Below are 15,785 nucleotides of genomic sequence, written 5' to 3'. Positions count from 1 at the left end.
TTTGACGATTACACTACGTACTCTATATTTCGAGTTTGAGAAAGTAAAAATTAATCTACGGTCATTACCTAGAATTTATGATGGTCGTCATATGAAATTAAAAAAGATTGCTAATCAGAAAATTCAGGACGAAGATTAAATTTCAACATGAACTTGCTATAAACGCATGATCATTGAGAATCGTATTATTTTGTAGAAAAATAATTAAAAAAATTGACACATTCAATAAAATTGTCCGTCTGTTCGCACACTTGAATTTTAATTTTTCATTCCTAACAAATTTAATCTGCACATACACAGGAATTATATTCAATTCAGCTTATTTTGCCACTCCTTTTAAATCTATACAAGAATGTGATGAGACAACTTCATGGCTTTGAAAAGTTGTAAAACAACAGATACAACATGCAGTAACCCCACGCACAGAGCGGACTTTCAAATGAGTCGGATTCCGAATCAATGTCGTAGGTCCACATGGCCCCACTGATTCAATACAAATAGCGGCTCTTCCTTTGCATTTAAGATCCCACATTCTTTTGCAAAAAAATGACTTGTCTCTATATGCCTAGCCTCTCTTTACAATTTTTCCCATGATCTCGAAAGCTCATTGCAGGTTTATTTTTTATATTTATTATATTTATTGTGCGCTTTAAAGATATGTGTCACTTCCCCATTGAGCGTTTTCATTTTGTTTTGCCTTTTGTCATGAATTAAAAAAAAATTCATTCAATGATCCAGTTATGTAAATTAAAAGCACAACATGAGCAAAGCATTCAATTGTTAAGACTGAAGGAGTATATATTATACTTTTAATATATATTTTTTAAATTTTTCGACGTAATGAACTTTATTTACTGAATTTTTTTTATCTCGTTTTCCATTTTATAGGTACATTTAAACATACTATAAAGATTTTTTTAACGTAATCGGTGATTTTAAGACATTATACAAATTACCTAATAATAAGAAATACATATTGTTATGGATCTGGTGTTCTTTCGATTTGTTAATAGAGGAAGAAACACAATCAACAGGCCTCTGTAGCAAAAGACCACGATTTTAACGAACTCGATGACAAGAATACGAAGACGGCAAATGCACAGCATACAACACACAAGCATACGTACACAAGCAGCGCATAACAGCACACTGCAACAGACAATAGCCCACAAGTAGTAATCGGTAATAATAACAACCATAGCGATCCCCCGGAACAGACAGAATTCAGCAGGAGGAGGGAATCTGCGTATCTGCGCTCCACGGTCTCTCCAAACGCCTGTATCCAACTGCCTACTCACTACTACACGACTGGAGGCTGATTCTACATGAATTCTACAATTCGGCACTCAACTCAATTCACGAAACGCTTGAGTTCCTCACAACGCTTGCGCTTCGCTGGACTAGTATAGCTATTAGCCGTTGACTCGCTATGCGACTCTAAATCTCTCGACGACTCTTTCCAAGACTGTCTTCAACTTAGACTGCCAGCCTTTTATTGTTCCCGTAGCCGGGCAGAGAAGGTTTTAGAACAATCAGACATATATAGTTTGTTGTCAAGCACTGGGATAATTGATTCGGCACCCGATCAGCATCCAGCAGAGCTGATCGTAAAATGGTCTTTCCAGTGACTGAACTAACCGTACTGGAAAACAACATTACAGATTTGTAACAATATGTATCGCCTAACATAAGTAACATTTATCTTTAAATAGTAGTTTAAAAATATATGTGTAATCAATACGTAATGTAAAAAATAAACCTAATATAGAAGGCTATAAAAGATTCAACTTTAACAAATAATTTCTTTTAATAAGCAATCAAGTTTACCCACAACATATGAAACGTTCAACACAGTTTGTCTCTATCAATAAATATTTAAACTTCCTTAGCTTACACATGCAAATGTGACTTAAATAAATTTGAAGTTGCCTGAAAGTTTGCAGAACGCATTGCTTACTTAGGACATGACTGCGCAACAAATGTTTATTGTTCTAGACCCAAATGTTCGTTATTTATTCAACACCTTTTCGGCAGAAGGGAACAACATGCAAATGAGATAGGAAAGAAGAAGAAGAAAAAAATCAATATTTATTTTGGAGTTCGTAAGTTTTATGATCTGTCACCCCAGCATAAAATTTAAATCAAATACATTTATTAAAGTCATTCGTATGAATTTCTCTCGTACCAGTTTCAAAACAGCAAGCGAAAAAGACATGACTAAAAATTTATTCTTTAAATTACAAACGAAACAAGACACGGTGCACCAACAATACCTTATTTAAAATAAAAGCTCATGCAAAAGTTTCGGTGGTTTCTTTTTCTCTTACTAACAGAGCTTCTCTTTCATAAATCTATTGGCTCATTTTTTTCTGAAAGTTGTAGAGGCTAAAATTCAAATTTTCAATTCGTATGGACAGGAAAGAGAAATAACATTCGCCTCGAAAAATGAATAAGATCATACTTCAAAAGAGCGACCTTTTTCAACGGCAATAAACAGATTCAGACAAAAAACGACTTCTTTTAAAGTATATTTTACGAAATGAATAAACTTTTAATGTCTAAAACATTTCGAGCTTCTATAAAATAAGTAGGATGCTTTTCATTTTAAAAAAGTATAATATATTCTGTAATGGGTTCCATTTTAAAATATTCTATAAAATGAGACTTCTGTTTTTGTGTTGATAATCTCCTCACTTTTCAACAAAAAGTTGTTTCTTCGTATTTTTGGTAGCAGTAGGTTGATAATTGGATACAGAAAAAAATTCAATATTACAATAAAATAGAGGATACTGCTTTCAATTTTGCATTTTGAAGTAGTCATTCAGCCATCAAATATGTCTATTATGGCAAGTTATACAGTGTTAAAATAAGAAAAAATATATCAGTGGATAAATATTTTTCTTCATTATTAAAATTAAAAAAAAAAGTTTTTATGTCTGGGAATAATATATGCATTTTTGAATGCTTAGCATTGTTTCGGAATTTTCCTTTCTTTACTTTTATTTAACTTCACTTGCTTCAAGCTTTTGAAGGTGGAATGTTGGAATCAACTTTTCACTCGAAAGTTGATGTCCTAGAAGCTTAATTTTCCTACACTTGCCTATTCAAGATGACAATAAAATATTTTAATATTATAATGTCAGTTAACTTAATTAACACTCTATCAATTAATTTCTAAAAATTTCGATTCCACAGAAGTAAAACTCTCAAATAATGAACTGGGAAACAAATGATTTCTAAATTCCATTATGCTTACGATAACGAAATTGAAATGAATGACCGAAAACTTGAAAATAATTCTTTAAAAAAAATCCACACTTTAGCACATTAAGGAATGTATGCTTTATGAAACTTTTTAAAAATTTATTAAAATTACAAATGAAACTATACAAAAAGAATCTTTTCCTTCACAATCTCTATCGAAAGTGAATGTAAATTAATATGAAAACACCAAAGGATGCTGTAGATACTCTCTCATAAATATCTTTAGACACATCCGACATTAGCATTTTGTTTACTGAATTTAGGGGAATATGAAATTTCTTGAAATACAAGGATCTCGCAAACGAAAAAAAAATAAATAATTTTGAAAAATTTAAAAGATACAGTAAAATTATTTTTAAAAATACACATTTATTATTTGGCTAAAGAGTAGATTTTCCTTATTTCTTCCTTTCTAATCTTTTATTTATACTTCATTATTAAAAAAAAGTGAGTCATGGACTCAACTGTTTCGTAGTTTCTCTAACAGATATCTCCACTCATGTGAAATCAAAATTTAATTTAATATATCGATGAGCTGATCCTAAAATACTGCGAATATTAAAATAATATCTTTTTTCCTAGCGTAGCGTAAAACATTTGAAAATATAAACGTAAAATATTTCAAACTGCAGGATATCAGAAAACGAATGAAAAATCGATCCCAAAAATCCATCATTACGAATATGAAATGAATCAAATGAATTAAAAGTATGTAAGCAATAATAAATTAGTATCTAACAGTTGAATGTGTATTTCATCCGTCGGCCTCGGCTTAGAGGAGTGACTTGATTGTCGACTCAAAATGGACTCGACTATATCACTGGCTACTCAGCGCTCGACTCAATGCTGCCTCAATATTTGACTTCAAGATTCGGTACGCGATTCAATACTTGATGCACTAATCGCTTGAGACCACTCAGCTGACTCAATCCAACTCGATCCCTCGAAGTTTTAATCGTTCCGAAGCAAGGCAAAGGAACTCTTAGAAGGATTGAAATAATTCGAGTTTTAATGATTATCAAACTGCCTGTGAATTTCTAGAGATTTCTATTTTCTAGCCAAAAATGTAAAATTCTCTATCAAATCGCCAAGTTTGTCGCCAAGCCCGGAAGTAATTGATTCAGTATCCATCGGAAGTGTCTTCCTTATGAAGGAATGAACTGCGCTGGAAAGGTATATTACATATTAATATACAGCGTGGTTATAATTAAACTTCCCCTGTAAACAGCATCCTACAACACAAATGGGTGAACGGATTGCAATGAAATTTGGTTTATAAACTATACACAAGATGCGCTCACGGAATTTCGAAAAATTTTTTAGTTCCATAATGTCTACCAGAGGGCACCTTTTCCGGAAAAACATTAAATTTAACACAACAAACGACAAAACGGAATACAGAAACAGTATTAACATTTATTAATTAGTTTCTGATCACCTTGTCTTCGAGTCCCATTAAGTAATAGTATGCTGTTTGAGGAAAAAAAACAAACCCCAACTCAGTTTGCAGAAACAAGAACAGACTAGGATGAAATTGCACAAGAGGAGCAGTTGTTGTAGATGTAGGGAAAGTTGTGCCATGCGCCCACCCTCATTCACCTGTAAAATTTCAAGTCGATGGACAGTGTGTTCAACAGCAGATTGTAACTGATCAGTTGTGATGCTTCGCACATGAAGTATTATGGAGTTCTTTAAGTCATTCAACGTTCCAATACCTCAACGACACACCAGACTTTATAAGTAAACTAAACTTTTTTTTTACTGATATTTTTTCCTTACCTTTACATAATGTGGTTTGATGACAAGGTGATCAGAAACTAGTCAATAAATGTTAATATTGTTTCTGTATTCCCTTTTGGTTGTTTATTGTGTTAAATTTAATGTTTTTCCGGAAAAGGCGCCCTCTGGTAGACATTATGGAACTATTTTTTTCTTCTTTGAAATTCCGTGAGCGCATCTCGTGTATAATCTATATACCAAATACACGTGTATAGTCTAGATATCAAATTTCGTTTTAATCCGTTCACCCATTTCCTTGTAGGATGCTGATTATAGGGGAAGTTCAATTATAACCATCCTGTACATTGTTACAAATCTGTAATGTTGCTTCCCAGCACGATCATTTCAATCAGCTCGATCAGCTCTTTTGAATGCTGATCGGATGCCGAATCAGTGATCCCGGGGCTTCGCATCAAACTTGACAACCATTTGGCATCTTGGCGAAGAATTTGGAAACTTTGACGACAAAATAAATAATACTGGATTTTTTTCTAGAATTTTGGTTAGAGAGCCAATAGGAACCGAGATATACTTGACTGTTCAAGAACCATCTCTGCCGTGTCTCGGGAACTATAAAAGGCCGTGCGACCGAGCTGGAGGCAGTGTTTTGAGTTCAACTCTGGTAAATAGTTGAATGAACTCTCTCCCAGAATGCTTAGAGTTGCTTATCATTTGCTGTTGCTAGAAGTGTTGCTGTGCATTGCTTGTGTGCGTTTCGGTGACTCCATGTTAATAAAGTCGTCGTTTGTTATCGATGCTTGTTGATGGCGCTTCTCCATTCACCCTCTACAAGCGATCCCGTTAACTTTACGGACTTAGTGGAAGAACAATATATTACAATATATATTGGTAAGGAATGCGTGATAAAATAACCGTTTGGTGAAATCGGAACAAGGAAATACGTTTTATCACAAGACTGGAAAATATTTTGTGATTGTTCTGTGACCTGTCATGCTCCTTCCGCAGGTACTGAAGGAAAGTGAGCTTAAGTCAAATGCTACTCCTAAAAAGTCAGATTTCATTATCACAGGAATGGAGGCATTCCGAATATGAATTGAAATGAATATCCCTTTAAAAGTTAACATACAGCGACTTTTCTCAGGCGATGAGCTAGACTGGTGGAATTTGTTGCCCATTCCTCTATTCATACATATCTATTTATCTATATGCATAATTAATAAATACAAAAGGCAAGATGGATGAAATGTAGCAAATGCTTTTATCAACATAGATGCACATGAGTATCAGTTCTTGAGCTTTAACCATTAAATTGACAATAGGCATTACCGATTTGGCTATTTGCAGGCATAGGAGTATGGTGATTCAAAAACGTAACCAGATAGATAAATGAAAGTTAGCATGTAATCTTGCTATTATAATTGGAAACAAGTCAAATTTATTGTAGATCCCAAAGACGCATTCGTATCTCGTTCCCAGGCACAAAACATGCTACAACACAGGGAAGGCAGTGTTTTTATTTCTGCAAGATAATTTTTATGTCGGAATCATGCAACAAGTGTGGTGGAAATCTTTCTATAAAGTAGATTGTTGGACCAAATTTATTTTTTAATTGACTTTTGGAAAGCATGTGCTCATTAAGAAATGTCTTTGAATTTTGATAAGATTTATACTTAAAAATTAATAAACATTTAATATTCGGCTTCTGTATATTCGGAGCATATCATTCCATAAAAATCATTTTTACACCAATTTAAAATTCAAAAATAAGTGCATCAGTATCATCTATCTTATATCAGTGAAATAGTTTTCTCATTTTAATAAATTTTTAATCATATTTTAGTGCAAAAAGTTTCATTGTTTTAGTTAGTGGATTCATACTTGCACACAATAGACATGATATTAAATAAATTTTTTTGTGTTAATGTAATCGCTGTTATAAAAGTAGAATAAAATTTTAAAAAATAAAATAAAGACAGGTTAATCAAGCCTACAATATTATCACACTACGATGCCTCCAACTACAGGTTCGAATCTTTTTTTTAAATTTATTGCAAACAAACTCCTACAAACAACGATATTACAAATAAAATTATGCATTTATTTGGTACAAATAAAGAACAAAATTAAGACCTGGCATAGCATTTATATTTGTCTCTAAACTTTGATTAAAATCAAAAATGCCAAATCGCCCAACTTGAAATGAGCACTTCGAGCTTTCGAATAGTCGAAAGAAGAAGGCAGAAAATAAACGTCCTTGCCAGGTGAAAATAAATTTTATTGCTCATATTTGCAACACATTTTTAATTAGTGTATTAAAAATGCGGATTTTTTATTTTAATTATTTTAGTTTTTACACTTTTATTTACCAATTCATTATTATAAATACTTTGAAGTCAGAAAATCAGTTTTTCTCATATTCTCTAACATGTGACACCATTCTTTTGGAATCAAAATTTATTTAAATCATTATGTGTGTTTAACTTATATATTAGTCATGGATATATTTAAATAGTGTATTGTCATCCAGAACAAAACAATGCATAAAATAAAATATGGACCAATAGATCAGAAGGTGAGTGTGAAATCAATCATGGAACGCCACCTTCGCAAACACGACAGAATAGTCAAATGGTACTGTCTAAAAACTAAAGAAATCCCTTTGTTCCTTTCCTACAAGTGGTATGCAAATGCCATCGCTCCTGACAACTGATCCCACCAAAGAATTTTGATTCCTCTTGAATTTGTTTTAATGTGTCGCGTTTCCATGGCAGCAATCGACAAACTCTGGGTCCGAGTAATTGAATTTTCGGGAGATGGGTTGATTATAATTCGTTGGCACACATTTGATGTTCAAATCCCCAAATGTAATAATTCAATTTCATGCAAATGAATAAAATTTCATGTTGATAGTTAAAAACGACTTTATGTTTTCTCTCTCGAAGTCCAGCCCATTAGAACGATATTTCAATAGCATGTTAGAGCCTCAGAGGTGCTCTTGTCGTACCCAAAACAATAAATGAATTAAGTTTTTTCATCAGCCTGTGGTAGATATGCTATCCTTTATTGAAGTCTTAAAAGCTTCCCGTCTTCTTCTAAGCTATAAAGGTTTCAATTACTTCATTTTATAAAACCAGATTTGTAAAACAAGAGTCTCTGAAAAAGGGATATCGCTTAAATGAATGCAGATTTCACATTTACGTTCTAATATGGTGAGAAATAATACGGAAAAGTTCAATTCATAGTTTTAAATGATATGCAAATCTAGCTAAGGAAATAAATTCAGAAGTAGAATATAGGATAAATTATTTCAATTTCAAATTTTATTCAAATCTGAATTTTAGAATTGAAAAATATCCATTACTTGAAAGAGATGGAAAATCAAACCATAGCATAATATATTAACAAGTGGGAATGGTCTCTCAAAAACTTTCTTGCAATTCTATAATAAAGGTATTATCTCGGGAAACAACTTGGACGACAGTGATGTGCAATTGTTGCGAAATATTAACTTTGACGTGAATTTCGCCCTTTTTCGGAATCTATTGCGTGACTCTTGGAGAGTTATTTAGAGATTCATCTCTGGCGTGCAGTGAAGGATATATTTTGTAGATAGAATATAAGAAGTTATTTTGAGCTTATATTTTTCCATTTTTACTGCATCCGATTCAGTTACATAACTTCATAAGAATAAAGTGAACACCATGCTTCTTTTCAGCTAGAAAATAGGACATAATGAGGTTTGTGTTTCATGGTAATTTATGAATGTGAATGATATTGTCTATGGCAAATGCCATAAGCAACAACAACAGACGTTTGGGTCTTCCAAATGTTAAAAACTGTTCTTTTGTTTAATCGATAGACTTTCGGATCTCACTGTCTCGTTTTATGTTTTCTTAATTCCAAAAGGACAGAGCTTTCACTTTGATGCTCACATTCCCTTGTTGGATATATAAGTGTATAATTAGTGTATCTCATTAGGTTCATGAATCCTCTTCATGGTCCAATAGGCCAAAGAAACATTTCAAATTTTGTTTGAAGCACCGAAGTTAAATGCCGTCCATGGAGAAATACAGTCAAATGTTTGCGCAATAATCGATATGCAAGTAGACTGTTGAAAAAAATTATTAGACTGCCAACTAATATTTTACACATTTTATTATAGAAAATAAATAATTTTTATTTATATTTCAAATGTATTAATTTTATTATAAATTGAACTTTATTCATCAGAAAAGCTTTGAAAAATTTTACCAAAGGATGCGAATATTTCAGATAATTTGAAATAATGCTTTATTTAAAATGATTCAAATGCTCAAAAACTCACAATAAAAATGAAATAAAAGCTTTTTAAAAATTAAATAGCAAGTATTACTAAGATCCCAAACTTGTATTTAACAAAGTTTTCTCAGGAATCTCTGATTTAGCCTTTGATTAGTTTCTGCGTTGTCTCTTAGTAGATGCGGCGCCACTCATTTCTATCCAAAACGCTGATATTTATTTTTTTCGTTTTCCTTTTCACAATTTCTATTACCTTACATATTTGTGTGGGATTACGACATGAAGAGTTTGTGATGGCCCCTCCAGCACCTTAATCTTGTTTTTTACAAGTGTTCTAAATCATTATTTCGCTCAAAGATACTATTGGTTGATAAGTACATCTGTGGTGAATTTCTCTAGATTTTAGAATAAGATAACATCCATACCTCCAGTCACTTACTGTAAATCATCATTGTACTATTCATATTTTTACAGAAAAAATGTCTCCACATAATTCAATTTCTTCCTTCATGTTTTACGATCTGCAGGATATTCATTTGCAGAAGCACTGGACCTGATCATATAAGTGAATTCCATGGAGAGTTAATACAATAAATTTCAAGACTTCCTTATCTCTCCTTGGATATATAGTTCTTGATTCTGAGACCATCCTTCGCGCATAGTCTTCCCTTACACCTGTCTTCGGTTTCTTGCCTCGTGCTCATTTGTTTTTGTTTGATTTTGTCATCGTACGGCTCTTTCACAGACAGTAGATATCCAACTTCGACACGTTTTTCTTTTTTTCTAGATTTTCACGATTACCCATTTCTTTCGATCTTTAATAATGTTGTGTCGAAGATTTCTTTATATTTTTGGACATTACTGTAGGCTGGAATGTTACGCAGATCAATAAAAATCAAACAACTTAATCCAAACTTCTTGAAATTTACCAAAATATTAACAAATAAATAAATATAATTCGAATTCACTCAAACGTAGCTCTTGACTCCAGTTGTTCGAATAAATTTAAAAGTTAAAAAATGCTGTTTAAAATAATATTCTTTTCTAAACAAAAGTCATATTTTCAGAAATAATTCAAGATCATATATATTGTGGAGAATGAAATAAGGTTCGGAGAAATCATAACTAAAAAAATAAAATATTCATTTTTAAAACTTCAGGAACAAGGGATGAGATTTTTTGAGTTCTCTCTAATAATTATAAATGACCATAGATGCATGAATATATTACTTCAAAATAGGAATGTAAAAGGAAATATTCCTAAAGTCTAGTTTGGCCCAATCTAGGATACATCTTAACCATTTCGGGGTAAGTGTCTTATGCCTTTAAATGAACAATTCTTGTATATATTTATCTCGGAAAGGGCTCTAAATGGAATTTTAGGGAATAAGGGTTTGTTTTTTTTCTCTCTACAGGCGTCTTTCTTGAAAGAAATGCGTTTTTACGCACACACACTATTAGAATAAGTTGAATCAACTTCCGATTCGCCGTGTGGTGAGAACAAACTAGCTAGTGCGTGTGCTGCGGGCTCGAGTTGTCCCTTTTGCATTATTTTTTTACTTATGAATTTATATTTAATATTTTTGCTTTTTAAGTTTATCTATATAGATGTCTTTCCTTCAGAAACGCGATTTTACACACACACACATTTTTTATAACTAACTATTAGAGCCTTTTGCTCTCATGCTGGCAATGTCATATAGCGCCATCTCGGATCCGATTTCATCATGGCAAAACTGTGTATAAGTTGAAAAAATATAAATAATGATAGATAAACTGTAAAATGAATACTGTAATATGACAGAATGTTTCGAATAACATGTTAAATTAAGTGCATTCATGATTTTTTTCATTTAAATCACCAGTTCATATGTAGGTAAGATTGAAAAGTACTTATATGTGATCAGTATGTGATTCGTATCTAAACACTTTCTCCGTAAAAACAGGATTTTGAGAAAAAAAAAAAAAGCAAGCAAACAAACCAAAACTGTCGTGCTTAGTTTGGTCTCCCTGGTACTCAGCCCTTCATTTTGATATCCGCTTACATTAAAATTTTTGTTGTGCTTATTTCTTGCCTGTAGCTTGATTATTGATTTGATTGAATTTATGTTTAAATAGTGAATGGTCTGTGAGCTACGAATAGTTAAAATTCTGAGATTACTGCGAAATTTACTTCGAAGATTGAAATGTTTAGGATCAAAGTTTGTGCTTTTAACAGCAGGTGCCTTTAATACTCAGACATAATAATTTTCACTAAATCACACATAAATGCCGTGAGGATAAATTTGATTTCCATTCTTGAACAATAAAAGTTATTACCTGGACATTATGAGTCGTGAATATTTAAATGTTATAAAAGAAATCATCCGCAGAAAGCGACATACAGTGTCTTTGTCAAAAATGCAGATGGCTAACAATTTAGCACAAAATCCGTTAAAGACTGGATCTTATATTTTATTGATATAATAGCAGATTTACTTCCTCTTTTGAAGCTGCACAAGCATACATTTTGAACATTAGTTTTTTTAAAAAAAATTAATATCACAACCTACATATCCCCGACCCCATACGCAGCATCAAATCAAGATATTATCATCATCTTTGCAGGCAGGTGTCTAAACAAGAAAGATTTTGTATTTAATAGGCCCATGTGCTCGATGAATCTTCAATGGAGCCGAGCATCCAACCTACAAACCTGTGATCTCGAAGCTTAGATGCGCCCATTTTTACAACCCTTTAGTTTATTCATTGCAGTTCCTTCAAGATTCGAAACAGGTTGATCCACTGTGATTGCCGAGTCAATGTAAGTTAAAATATTATGCAAGTTAAAGAAATAAGTTATGTCCTATCAATATTATTTGTTGATCCACTATCATGTAAGCGTTAAACTCTTTTAAAAGTGTTTTTTTTTTTAATTTCTATAAAATTTAGTTGTATTTTAGCAATTTTATTAAGCATAAATACAAGCAATTATATTTTCCCAAATATTTCATGTCCATCGATAGTGAACATCGTGTCATCTAATAAAAAATAATACAGTATGAACAATCTTTAAAAATAAGTACATTAAAATTGAGATTATTTAGAAAATGGCTGCCATCTTGAAATTTGGTTCCATTTCTTTTTGGCGCAAGGAGTATTCGGTGTCATTAAAAATGGAAATGTGTTTTGGGCGCTTATGGATAGCTCCTAAAACATTCCATTCCTAAGATATTACATACGGATGACATGAAAAAGCGCATAAAAACAATAAGTGGGCAAGTGTTCGTGAAGAAGTATAACTATGTAATAAAACGAATGCAGTAACCCAAGCCAAGAATAAAACTGCTAGACGACAGCAGCTTTAAATGCGAGAAATTCGCAGGACAACCCGCCTTCCATAAAACATCCATAAAGATCTCGCGTAGGCCGGGAAAATGTTGCCGGAAGGTACATGAAGAAGAAAACGTGCTCCCCGTGCCTGGCTGCTACATAATCCCATCTTCAGGGGACACCATGAATGGACTCATCCAGCGTCGCATTTCTCAAACAGAGTTGTTATTAATGACGCGAAAAGTCAAGCATTCCCCAGACATTGCTTAGCTCTACTCGGGGAGCTATGGTAAAGAAAATGCATTTTAAACTAAAAGCAGAAACTATATTTTAGAGGTGAACTGTTTTGATGCATGAGCAATGACGGTTCATGCACTATAGCCGAATTCTACAGTAGATCTTTGCATTACTGAAACATTACCGCAATAGAACTCCAATTATACTAATCAATTCTGGGAGAAAAACATATGTAAATTATAAATTAAAATAATAATAATTTATTTGCTAATGTAATTAACATTTATCTAAAATTTAATTTGTGAATTTTTCAATATAAATTTCACAGCTATTACTTAATGTAATTTTATATAACTATATTTTAGAAATAAACATTTGCATTGTAGAGAAATTTTATAATTCTAATATATTGCAATAGAACTCCAATTATACAAATCAAATGGGAGAAAATATTTTTAATTAATTTAATAAACATTCAGCGAAATTTAATATTTTTTTGAATAAATTGTACAATTCTACTCTAAGTACATTAATTTCGTTTATTAAAGTTACGATTTTTATACTTCTGATGACACTTTTAATTAACATCTGAGCTTTGATCATCCGAATTTTCGCATCTCACCGATTTGAAGTGATATTTTTCGGCATGACTTAAATTTTATCTTTTTTAACTTATTTCGAATAATTCAATTAGGAGCTATGAATAATGTAATAATCAGATTTATTCACTTGATTTAGGTAGATTTGAACAAGAAACTGTAACTGAACAACAGTTATTTGTTGTTGTTGTTGTTTTGGTTCAATTTCAATTGAAAATTGAATTTAAAAAGAGTTTTTCATTGCACATAGTCCCTTTTTCTATATATGGAAAATGATGCAACTGCCGTTGAACAACGAAAACAATCAAATGCATGCAAGGTTAGAATGCGTAAAATGAATGTTATTTTCAATCTTATTTAAGAGAAAAATTTCATAAAAGAATTTCTTAGTTATATCATTAATTGTCGTTCATTTTCTTATTGATTTTGAAATTTAAGCAAATTGTTGAATTGTTTAGACAGACTTCTATATAAAATAAGTGTTTTAAAAATTCTGGTTCTGCTCTTTCCACCCTCTTTTTAATCCATGTAGTAGTAGAAACAAAAAAAAAAAAAAAAAAAAAAAAAACGTTTTGCTACTGCATGTGTTTACCTGCAAGATTTCAATGCTGAGGAAGTTTTCTCCTTCTACAAACAGAGGTATACGTTTTATTTCTTTCCTACAAAGATTGAAAACTCTATTACGGAAAAGCGGCTTCTACTGGGAATGGACTTCAATATTAATTACACAATTAGATAATTTAGTTTGCATGCTGGGAAAAAGTTAGTAGATGTTGCAGTTACTAACCAATGCTGTTTTTGTAGAGCTAGAGCTAGAGCTCTAAAAGAAGGAGAAATTCCTTAATCGGCGCATGAATTTAGAAAAGAAAATCTGCAATCCTCTCTACAGCACATTTAATATCATTATATTTACAAGTCTACTTAAAACGGTCTTTTTATAAGTCTTGATTCATTTGGGGCACACTCATGAGTGTAAGCCAGTGAAATGAGAACTTTTCAATTTCCTGGTACACACTTCATACCCCATCATTTCGATGCTTAGCTGCCGATCGTTCGAGTTCGAGCAACTCCCTACTCCCTAGTCGAGGTAATTTTTTATGCATGCTTTGTTATAATACTTACAAAATGAACAATCATAATTAAATTCCTTTAATTATGCTTTTAAGAAATTGAACAATAAATATTCCACGCTATCTTAACTATACAGTTATTATCTTCATGCACATGTAAGCTGTTACTCATAATTTCAGGCAAAACAACCCTTCAATATACTAAGAATCTCTATAGGGGAGAGATTATTATGAAAAAGCAACGTATCTTAAAAAACAAGATTGAAATCAATTAATTAAAAATAAAAAAATAATTAATGCATTAAGCAAGAAAAATATTTTTTATTTTAACTAATTTCTAGTATTTTATCTTGAGACTTTTCATTTCACAAAATGAATACTTCTATGGGAAAGGAATTAAAATATAATTTGATTACAGATGATGTGATCATTTTATTTTGAAAACATTTCAGCAAAAATATAAAAGTCTATAAATTTCAAAACTCTAACACTGGAAGAATAAAAAATCGATCGCCAAATTTTTTACTTTTAAAAATTCGAAACATGTCAGATTAAACGAAAGTATTTAAAATGTATGCGTTGCTTTTTTGTTTCAGAAACGGTCTGATAGTTAACAATTGTTTCCACTGCCATTCTTTTAATGCCCCTCCCCCCTTTTTATCCACTCGCTTCTGCATGGTGTTCGTTGTAATCGATTTTTTTTCCATCGAATTTCAGGAATCGTATTGGGCCCCAACAAATCGTCATCATCAGTTCCATATGATCCAAATAATTAAAAGAGATTTCCGATGAAAATTCAATAAATATTTTAGGACACAGAAAATGAGTAGAAAATTCATCTTGAATGAAAGTAATATTATGAAAAATGAAATAAAATGCAAGAAATTTATTTTTTGGTTTTAATTACATTGAAATGTTAGTATTCAATAAAAAAAGTAAATAAATATTAATTTGCTGATAATAAACAAAGAAATACAGTGGACTTCCGCGAAACGCGTTTTGTATGTCCTACTTAAAAAGAAATGCCAGTAAACTGTAGCTGCTTATATAGTTCATGGGATGTTATTTTTTAAAATTATTTATAAGCTTTATTGTACACATATAAGCAACATGTATGTAAATGGACACTCATTTGCTTTTTTAAATAAATCAAAAACTGCAAACACATTAAATTTATTTTGTGCGTATTATGGGAGATATTGAGTTATTATACAAGTTGTAATAAGAATGGCAGTTTTTGTTTTATTACTCGGGTTCTCAATATATTACATCTTTTTTTACATTC

The 15,785-nt window shown here is 31.7% G+C and overlaps 1 protein-coding gene across 4 annotated transcripts in view; it reads right to left on the bottom strand.

Moving 5' to 3' along the window:
* The window catches only part of LOC129984594 (cardioacceleratory peptide receptor-like), a 376,701-nt gene that overhangs the window by 67,276 nt on the left and 293,640 nt on the right, over window positions 1–15,785 (bottom strand). The window lies entirely within an intron of this gene.

The sequence above is a fragment of the Argiope bruennichi genome, chromosome 9 (assembly GCF_947563725.1).
Source record: "Argiope bruennichi chromosome 9, qqArgBrue1.1, whole genome shotgun sequence".
Taxonomy (NCBI): Eukaryota; Metazoa; Arthropoda; class Arachnida; order Araneae; family Araneidae; genus Argiope; species Argiope bruennichi.
This window is presented reverse-complemented; position numbering and strand designations above follow the sequence as displayed.